Source organism: Hevea brasiliensis, chromosome 17 (genome assembly GCF_030052815.1).
Source record: "Hevea brasiliensis isolate MT/VB/25A 57/8 chromosome 17, ASM3005281v1, whole genome shotgun sequence".
Lineage (NCBI taxonomy): Eukaryota > Viridiplantae > Streptophyta > Magnoliopsida > Malpighiales > Euphorbiaceae > Hevea > Hevea brasiliensis.
Genome location: NC_079509.1, coordinates 40,536,684 through 40,548,186, shown reverse-complemented (window position 1 = coordinate 40,548,186; position 11,503 = coordinate 40,536,684).

Here is an 11,503-nt window from a genome sequence, read left to right as displayed (position 1 = left end):
ATGAAAAGAAAACACAACCAGCAGCCTCTCCTCTCATATGTCACACCACTTTGAGCCTCTCCAGCTATTTCTCTTCATCTCTCATCAATTCAAAGAGATTAGCCATCAATCTCTTGAATTAAGAACACTAGAAATTGTTTCTAGTGTCCTGTTTGCATCTCTAATCTCTTAAAAGGCAGAACTTGAATTTCTAATTAATAGAAAAGGCTTTAGAAGCTGTTCAAGGGCTGCCATAGGTGTTCTTGGTGTGGACAAGCTAGAGGGACAACATCCGTGTCCTCAAGACGAATCTCAAAGGCGCACACGCAAAGACATCAAGAGGTTAGTGTAATCATTCTTGATTTAATCTAGGGTTCTAAAATTAATCTGATTAATTTTAAAATCTTAAATGGCAAATACAGATCCAAAAACATATTAAAAGAGTTTTAATATGTTGTTTATCATTGAAATCAAATAGTTAAAAATAAATCTTGCATGGTGCTTGTGACCCTAGGTGAAAATTTTTGAATTCAATGGTCTAATCTTGTGTTTTTCACGCCTGCCTTCAATTGGTATCGAGCCACTATATTTGCCATTTAGATTGTTGATTATATAATTTAATTGTGTGTTTGATCAGGAGATCAAGAGATTCATTGCTGGTTGGATCATGAGATGTGGCGTCACACATGGAGAAGCCACCATTGGTGGCTGCAACAATGGTTCCATGGGTGATTCAAGGTTTGGCTTTTAATTCTGCAATTGTTGTATGATCTAAGGCCTATTCTTTGACTAATTAAAGTGTTTAATTAGTTGTTTTAATCACACAATTAAATTATGATTCAAATCAGAATTTTAAAAAATGTTTGAATGTGATTCAAATCTGAATTTTAAAAGTTGTTTGAATGAGATTCAAATCTGAATTTTTAAAGTTGTTTGAATCATATTTAAATCTGATTTTTTAAAATTGATTCAATAAAATTCAGATCTAATTTTTTAAAAAATATTTGAATGTGATTCAAATCTGATTTTTTAAAAAATGTTTGAATGTGATTCAAATCTGAATTTTTGAAGTTGTTTGAATGTGATTTAAATCTGAATTTTTAAATTTGTTTGAATGAGATTCAAATCTGAATTTTTAAATTTATTTGAATCATATTCAAATCTGGAATTTTAAGTTGAATATGAGATATTCAATTTAATTTAAGAATGTATGTTTTATTTAATTGTTAAATAGTGATATGCATGATGGATGATCATAGACAATAAAAGACCAATGTGATTGGATTTATTTCTTTTATGTTTCTTTGGGATTGTAAATTAATTAATTTATTTTAATTTATTTTGGGCATGTATTATTAAGTTTGTAATATTTTTGGGTTGTAATTTCATTTATTTAAGTTCTTGTAAATTCGCCTTGGTATGCCAAGGATTACTATGTAATATTGGATTGCAAGAAGTTCAAGGAGGTCAAGAGCATTGGTGGGACCAGTGGGAGGAATTCAATATCAAGTGTTGATTATGTACTTCTTCAGCAACTCTTGTAAAATGAATGAATGAAATGCACCTAGGAATGCCCTGATTCAATTCTTGGTGGCTCTAATTGAATCCCTTAGAAAGTCCATGATCATACCATATTTATCGCTTATCCATGAATGCATGAGATGTATGGGAATGTATGCAATTATATGATATATGCATGTTAAATGGATAATGTGCAAAGTGAGACCTTAATAGTAATTAGGATGGCTATAAAATCTTCCAAACAAATGATTAAGTTGGAAATGCTATAATTAAAGTAATTATAACATAAGCCCTCCATTGGGGCAATTATTTTAAGAAATTTTAAATAGTTGCATGAGATGCAATTAATTTAAGAGATTTTCTTAAGAATAATTGTTAAGCATGAGATGTTGTAAATATGTAAATGGTTTGGTGGCCAATATTGGATGTACCTGAGGACATTAAAATTATTTGCATAATAACTGGCTCAATGGGATCAACTTAACTAATGCAAGATAAGTCAATATTGGATGTACCTGAGATTTTGAGCATTAGGGGCTAGTAAAAGGATTGAACCTCACATGAGATGTGATGGGCAAGGAGTTGCTCACTTATAGTTTATTGTAATTCCAATAATGGATGTACCAGAGGATGATCAATAGAATTATAAGAATTCAATCACCCACTAGAAATCCATCCAACTAGGATTTCCGTTTTCTACTTTGGAAGTGTAGGATTCGCTAAGTTAGTGGGAGGACCAATTTGATTAAAAGACCATAATCATTTTGGTTAATTACATGATACATTTACTAATTAATCTGGTTATTTTCTCAGTTAATTTTCCGATAAAAATGAGCACAAAACAACCACCACCATCCAATATCCTTGCAAGCATACTTGATCACAACAGTTGACAGACCTAATGCATCTGATTGGCTAAGAAATTTGAAACTTGTCTCAACCTTGAACATATAGGATATGTTCTATATTCAAATGTTCTGGTCCCTTACCTCCAGAGGCCACACAAGAGGAACATGATACTTTGGACAAGTGGAAGGAGCATGATATGAGAGCTAAGTGTTACATGCTTGCTTCCATGAGTAATGAGTTACAGAAGCAACATGAGAACATGCAGAGTGCTAGTGAGATCCTCCTTCACCTACAAGAGTTGTATGGTGAGCACAGCAGGAATGCTAGGTATGAGATATCTAAACAGTTATTCCGTATGAGGATGTCCGAGGGATGAATGTTGGGGATCATGTCCACAAGATGATTCGGTGATTGAGCAGCTTGGAACATCTTGACTTCAACATGGATTTCCAACTACAAACGGATTTGATCCTTGATCCCTTCACGAGTCTTTTGGGAATTTTGTGACAAATTTCCATATGACTAAACAGAATGCACCTTAGTGAATTACTCAACATGCTGGTTATTGCCCAAAAGAATATGCCGTGCAATAAAGGAAAAGAGGTAGCTTTGGTTGCATCTTCTTACTGGAAAGTCCAACAAGAAGAAAGGCAATAAGAAAAAGAAACCTCGATTCTGGTCCTTCCAAGAAAATAGCTAAATGTAAAAGGAAGACTAAAGTCGATGAAGGCAAAGGAAAGTGTTTCCACTGCCAAAAGGATGGGCACTGGAAAAGGAACTGCCCAGAGTATCTTGCTTCTCTGAAGGACAAGAAGGATACACCTTCGGAAGGTATGTCCATATCTTGTTATTTAGATTCTGATGATACTTATAGTTCATCTACAGCTTGGGTTTTAGATACTGGTGCCAGTTCTCACATTTCTAATGATATGCAGGAACTAGCAAACAAGAGTGACTTGCATTCTCAAGATATTAGAGTCGGATTGGCAATGGCTCAACTGTTAAAGCTTTAGCCATAGGATCTAAATCTTTTTACATGTTTGTACATGTTTTGTGTTTAGATAATATTTTATATGTACCTGATGCTTTTAAGAACATCATTTCTATATCTAGTTTGACTAGAAATGGCTATGAATTTCAATTCACAGATGATGTTTGCAATATTTATTTTGGAAATAAATATGTTGGTTCGGTTTATATGAATGATGGTCTTTATTATTTGGATAATAATGACAAACACAAAATGAATACAAGTGATCAAAAAGAATGCAATGCCATGGTGAAAACCAACTAAAGTTCAAAATATAATTTGCACTAAAGGTTATGTCATGTTGCGAAGATAGGATTGCAAAATTGGAGAAAATGGGGATTCTATCCTCTTTGGGCTCTGAGCCTACTCCAACTTGTTATTATTGTCTTCATGTCAAAATGACTAGATCACACTTTGTTGGACTAGTGATAGGATCTGAAAATATTTTGTAACTAATACATAGTGATGTATGTGGTCCTTTTATAGAAATGGCTAGAGGGGGCTTTCATTATTTTATTAACTTTAATGATTATAAATCAAGGTTTGGGTATTTGTATTTGATGAAATACAAACATGAATCCTTTGAAAAGTTCTAAGAATTTAAATCAAGTAGAAAATCAAACAGAAAAATATTAAAGCTCTTCGATCGATCGTGGAGGTGAATATTTGAGTAATCGAATTTGATGAATACTTGAGAGAGCATGGCATTGTTTCTCACCGACTCTCCAGAACGCCACAACCGAATGGTGTATCCGAAGGAGAAATCGTACCCTATTGGATATGGTACGTAGTATGATGAGCTATACCGATATGCCAATCTCCTTTGGGGATTTGCATTAGAATCACTTTTATATATTCGAATAGGATTCCATCAAAATCGCTTTCTTCCACACCTTATGAGATATGGCATGGAAGAAAACCAAGTCTTAAGCATGTTAAGATTTGGGGTTGTCCACTTATATCAAAAGTCGAACACCGATAAATTGGAGACCAGATCGTAAAAGGTCGATTTGTTGGATATCCAAAAGATAGTTTTGGATATTATTTTTATTTGCCTACTTCACAAAAGGTTGTGATAAGTAGAGATGCCACATTTCTTGAACAACTGTTTGTTCAAGAAGGAGGCAAAGGAAGGCAAATAGAGTTAGAATTGGAGAATTCGACCAACCAATGATCGATGGATATAGATCCATCTAGTCAACCTATACCCATTGATGAAACATCTACACTGCTCCTCGTAGAACAACTGTGGTATCTCACCCACTGTGAGATATGGTTTTCTTCATGAAGAAGAACAAGAGTTGTCTACTCATGAAGAAGTAGATCATGGAGATGATCCACTTACCTATGAAGAAGCTATATCAGATATAGACTCTTCAAAATGGATTGATGCTATGAAATCCGAGATTGATTCCATGTATAAGAATCAAGTTTGGGATCTTGTTGACCCACCTAAAGGTATTGTACCTATAGGGAACAAATGGGTTTTCAAGAAGAAAATTGGTTCTGATGGAAAGGTAGAGACCTATAAGGCAAGGCTAGTAGCGAAAGGGTTTCGCCAAAGGCAAGGAATAGACTATGAGGAGACTTTCTCGCCTGTTGCCATGCTTAAATCAATTAGGATTTTATTAGCAATAGCTGCATACTATGATTATGAGATTTGGAAGATGGATGTCAAAACAGCTTTTCTTAATGGATACATTGAAGAAAACATTTTCATGGAACAACCTAAGGGATTTGAATCCCAAGATGGTTCCAAGGTATGCAAGCTAAAGCAATGCATTTATGGGTTGAAACAAGCTTCGAGGAGTTGGAACATCCGTTTTGATGAAGCCATTAAATCTTTTGGTTTTATCAAAAATGAGGATGAGCCATGTGTATATAAGAAGGTTAGTGACAGTGCTATCACTTTCCTTGTCTTATATGTGGATGACATACTATTGATGGGTAATGATACAGGTATGTTGACGACTATAAAGGTATGGTTGTCAAATACATTCTCCATGAAAGACTTAGGGGAGGCAACCTATATTCTTGGGATTCGCATCTATAGAGATAGAGCGAAAAGAATAATAGGTTTATCCCAAAGTCTATACTTGGAAAAGGTGTTAAAGAGGTTTAACATGCTTGATTCCAAGAGAGCATTGTTACCAAGTGAGACATGGTATCCACCTTTCTAAAGAGATGTCTCCAAAGACACCAAGAAAGAGATAAGATGGCCAGGATTCCATATGCTTCGCTATTGGAAGTTTAATGTATGCAATGTTGTGTACTAGGCCTGATATCGCATATGTCGTTAGTTTGACTAGCGGTATCAATCCAATCCAGTTTGGAACATCGGATAGTCACAAGAATATTCTTAAGTACTTAAGAAGAACTAAGGATTTATTCTTGATTTATGGAGGTGGAGACTTGCAATTGGATGGTTATACGATTCGATTTCCAATCGATATCGATGATAGAAAGTCTACCTCTGGATATGTGTTCATTTGTAATGGAGGTGCGATCATTGGAAGAGTTCCAAACAGAGCACGCATCGCAGATTCCACTACTAAGGTCGAGTATATTCTCGCATCGATGTCGCAAAGGAAGTATTTGGATAAAGAAGTTCGTGATGTAACTTACGATAATTCCTTCCATTGAGTCGCCAGTTCCATTACATCGTGACAACAATGGAGCGATCATCTGAGCTAAGGAACCAAGGTCTCACCGTAAATCCAAACACATAGAAAGGCGCTACCACATTATCGAGAAATAGTTGGGCGAGGCGATGTAGCCATGCAGAAATAGCATCGGTGAAAATCCAGTGATCCATTCACTAAGCCTATGTCATTGCACTCGATTAGACCGACATCTTGAGAAGATAGGTCTAAGATATTGTAATGAATGGCTCTAGTGCTAGTGGGAGATTGTTAGTAGTATGCCCTAGAGCATATCATTTAGTATGTATCTTGTACATATTTTTAATAATAAAGGCATTTCCACTTTTCCGTTTACATAATATATTTATGTGTAATAGAAAAGGTCCATTGATATTTTGTTAGAAATATTATTCTTAAGTTGTTAAGAATATGAGTGACAATATTTCTAGCACAAAGTATCATAAATAGGTTCACAATCGAGGATACTTCATAATAAGGACATGACTTATCCGTAAAGATTGTATTCATGTTTGTTCCCAAGTTATTTATATGAGATATAAATAAGATGGAATGGTGAGTCTCATGCCATATAACAAACATGATAGGCACTTATAAATGATAAGTAGGCCAACCGGTGACACTTATGACAAGCACATGGAGTTTACTCTTGTCAATGTTTTGTCATAAATCATATCGATGCATATAATCTTTAGACTGAGATAGCACAGCTTATCTTGTATATAGGTAGTTTGAGTTTGATATCGCTTTCATACTTGTAAATTGTATGCGTATATGGGCATGTGTTGTCTCCTGATAGCTATATATTGAGGTAGGAGTTGATAAAGAAGGAATCTGTTCCTCAAATTAAATAGAGATAAAATCCTATGTTCATTTAATTGTTCTTGATGTTTCAAGTTCTGCCAGACAGATAGATTTATTCGTAAAAGAGTTTCGATGAGAAAATCTTTTAATCAAGAACTGGAATTAAAAGAGAACATAATATTCATAGCAAATGGAGTTTGACATAAACCATGACTCAAATTTGAGTTGGGATTTTGTAACAGAGAGATTCTAGTGCATGGTAACATATGATTATAGGTTCATTTAAGGTAAATCTTATTACTAATTGGGTGGCCATGGCATGCTATGCTAGGTGTTAACCATGGTCTATGAGGTTCATAAAATGATTTAGAGAAATCATTTATGGTAAGAAAGAGTTCGATGATATTAAGAGTTGATATCATGTCTCATTGCCAATTAGTGATGAGCCTAGTAAGTCACACACATACACAAGTTATCACCTATTTAAATATGATTTAATTAATTAATTAAAGAGTTTAATTGATTAATTAAATAGATTTGGTTTGCAATAAAATTGCAAAGTCCCTAGCATGACTTGAAACCAAATCTAGATTATTGATGTGTAGTATAAATTAAATTTATATTTAAAGTGTTTAAATATGAATTTAATTGATGAGAAATTAATTAATAGAGATTAATTAATTAATTTATATTTGATATAAATTAATTAGAAGAAGAAAATAATTATTTTGGGTTAAGAACTCAAAATTAAGACACAGGGGCATTTTGGTCATTTTGCAGTGTGACACATGGCACCATGAGATGGTGACACATGGCATAACACATAAGCTTGCCAAATATTTTTAATCATGTAAGATGATTAAAATCAAGATTAAATATAGGTTTGACACTTGGCACAATATGATTGGGTCACTTAAACCTAGAGCTAATCAAAAGGTGACATGTGGCTAGGGTTTAATGTGTTAACCTAGCTATTTAAGTGGGGTTATGAAAAAAAAAACACAACCAGCAGCCTCTCCTCTCATATGTCACGCCACTTTGAGCCTCTCCAGCTATTTCTCTTCATCTCTCATCAATTCAAAGAGATTAGCCATCAATCTCTTGAATTAAGAACACTAGAAATTGTTTCTAGTGTCCTGTTTGCATCTCTAATCTCTTAAAAGGCAGAACTTGAATTTCTAATTAATAGAAAATGCTTTAGAAGCTGTTCAAGGGCTGTCATAGGTGTTCTTGGTGTGGACAAGCTAGAGGGACAACATCTGGTGTCCTGAAGACGAATCTCAAAGGCGCAGACACGCTGCAGCACATCAAGAGGTTAGTGTAATCGTTCTTGATTTAATCTAGGGTTCTAAAATTAATCTGATTAATTTTAAAATCTTAAATGGCAAATACAGATCCAAAAACATATTAAAAGAGTTTTAATATGTTGTTTATCATTGAAATCAAATAGTTAAAAATAAATCTTGCATGGTGCTTGTGACCCTAGGTGAAAATTTTTGAATTCAATGGTATAATCTTGTGTTTTTTCACGCTTCCGTTCCTTCAAAAAGACCAAAGCAAGTGGACCAAAAGTTGGCCCCAATCCGGATACCCTGCAAGCAAATTCTGCAGAATGACCAAATGAACAGTAACTGTTCATTTGGCCATAACTCACTGTAGAATGGTCCATTTGACCTGAAATTTTTACAGCAACAAGATGAGATATATACAAACAACTTTCATGAAGAAACCTACCCAAAATTATGACCAGAACCTATTCAAAAAGGCAGTGGCAGTCACTGTTCATGGTACTGTAGATTTGGTAAATTCTGCAGATTGGAAATCCGGCCAGCTGTGGTTTTTGGACCATATCTAGAGCTACAAAACTCCAAATGGAGTGATTCAAAAAACGAAATTCAACTAGACAAAATAAGGAACAACTTTCATGTTTACCATTTCCTCAAATGTCCAATGTAACAGTCCCTAATGGAACAGTAAACTTATGGTACAAAAACTGAAAATTCTGCCCCTTAGTGCTAAGCTTGGAAATGGATTTGGTGATTAATTCCAACAAGTTTTAAATGCAAAATGTGGTACATTGGGAGTGTTAAAACCAATGCACCTATTTTATCCAAAAGTCAACATTTTTGTTGACTAATGAAGTGAATAGTGACACCAAAACTTGAAATTCACAAATTGAAGAATTTTAAAGTATCAAATGCCCTAGTATACCTAACAAGATTGGTTTGGATATTTTGACATGCCAATAGGGTTCAGTTAGCAGTACTGCACATGGCATTATGCCATTCTGTGATTTTATGGCTTTTAACCATTTTGATATTGTGTTGAGACTTGGCCTCGTGCCTAATATTATTTACAGCTTGTTAGCCGCTCACCTGGAGATACATATGTGACCGATGGTGTGACCCGAGGTACTTGATACCCAAAGGCGCTTACCCATTTATCCAGTCTAGTCGTCCAGTATAGGTTACTTGGGCAACCAAATGAATGAAAATGGACAAAGTTAAAGAAATAAATGAATATAACAGATACAAAACAAATAAGACATATACATTAAATACATATTTATTTTCTGCTATTTTCTTTTATTTTATTATTGCACCACTAAGCATCATTGCTTAGCGCGTTGCTTTTGCCATGCGTAGGTTCTGGAGATACTAATAGTGAGCCCAGTAGACCGCAGACTGGGTGAGTCCATCCTGCAGCTCTGCACAGTGTCTGTCACCTCACCTTCCACAGTGCATTGGTAGGACACTAGGCTTCATTTTGGTATTTTGTAACCAATTTTTATTTTCCTTTGTGTAGATGAAACTTATGTAATGTATTTTGTTGTTCATGTAAATAATAAAGATTTGTGGTTATGTATGGAAAAATTTGAGTATTTATTCATTGCTTATATATGAGTACCCTGAGAAATGATTGATTGAGATATGTTGTTGAAAAATATTGAGTTTGTGATGACATTGGAGTTTGAGAATGATTGAATACGATTATTGGAAGTGTTTTTCACAGGTTCCGAAGAACTTTTTTCTCCATTTTTAGCCGGTACTCTGCCGGATTTTCTATAAAATGTTCGGAACCTCAAATAAATTATAATTTCGATAAATGTCTCAAATATATTATATTTCACAAGTTATATTCAAAACTATGACAAAAATTGATTAAATTAAAATAAAGGGTGCCGATACACCATGTGACATTGCTTACTCGGATATACTGTACACGGGTAAGGGGTGTCACACAAGAACCCTAATTTTTGTACTTGATTAAATTCTTACAATTAAAGTGTATAAACACTATCTAAACACTAAATTAAGCTTAATTACACTTTTAATTCCCTCAAAATCCATCAAACCTTACCCCTTCTAATGTTGGCCAAAATTCCATTAATCCCTTAATCCAACATTTTTGTTTGATTTTTACACAATTTCTAAGTTAATTCAATTATATGTGCATAAATTTAAAGAGAGAAATTGAAATTCACTACTAACCTCTTTCTTCAATTTCTCATGCTCTAATTTCTTCAATTTCTTCTTCCTTTTCCTTCTTCAATCTTCTTTTCAAGTTGCAAGGGCAAGGTTTAATTAAGTGAGTTGGGAAATTAGGGCTAAGTTTGGTATTTAATCAAGCTCCAAATGAGCTTTAATGGTGATTTGTGAGAGAAAGATGGGAGAGAAGAGAGAGGTGTGGGAGACAGCACTAGGAAGAAGAAATGGAGATATAATTTTTTTTTCTTATTATTTTATGTCATTATCCCATAATTGTCATAATTAGAAAATATAAAATTATTAAGTCATGCTTAGGTCACACTAGTGATGTCATAATTCTTATTTTAATTTCCTTTTCTTTTCCTTTATTTTCTTCATAATTTTTCAATTTAAATCTGTACTTCAAAATTTTTACTTCTTAGATTTTATTAGACAATTAGGTCAAGAGTCACCTCTAGGGGTGAGTTGACCAATTTGCCCGTCGTCAGTTTGATCCGGTTTGTAAATAATTCGGCGTTTCTTCCAGAGCTCTAGCCTAATTATTTGACCTACTTATCAGCTCTTTTCTATGATTTTCTCTTTTCCACTAGGTTCATATTAGTCCTTAGGACTGCAGTGTCATAATTTCCCATTCAAAATTGAAGTTAGGACTGACCTCATAGTCACTTCTCGGTAAGGTCACCCTTCGTTGTGACTGTCGGCTCATTTAACTTTTTATGCATTGTTTTTCTTATTTATACTTAGCCTTCTAGTCAGCACTATTTATTTTCATTCAGGGCTTTTCTAGGTGTCTTAACATTATTATAATCCTCTTAATTGTCCAGACCGACACTGGTCACTAGAACAATGATATATACTAGGCTATGCATATAGGGGTATTACAGAGAGAGAGTTTGTATGGGAGAGGGATAGAGAAAAAGATATTTTTCTTATTTTAATTTTCAAAAAATAAATTAAATGGGTCCTATTTAAAATTTCTAATTAGGCTTTCTTAGGCCCATGGGGCCCAATTAAATTTAATTAGGTTCATTTAAGAACTACTCATATTAAATTTAAACAAAACAAAATTTTATTTAAATTTAATTAAATTGATTTTCCAAAAAAAAATATTATTATTTTGTTTTTCAAGATCATGTCACGGAATTAATAATTCAACTCCATGCCTTCAATTA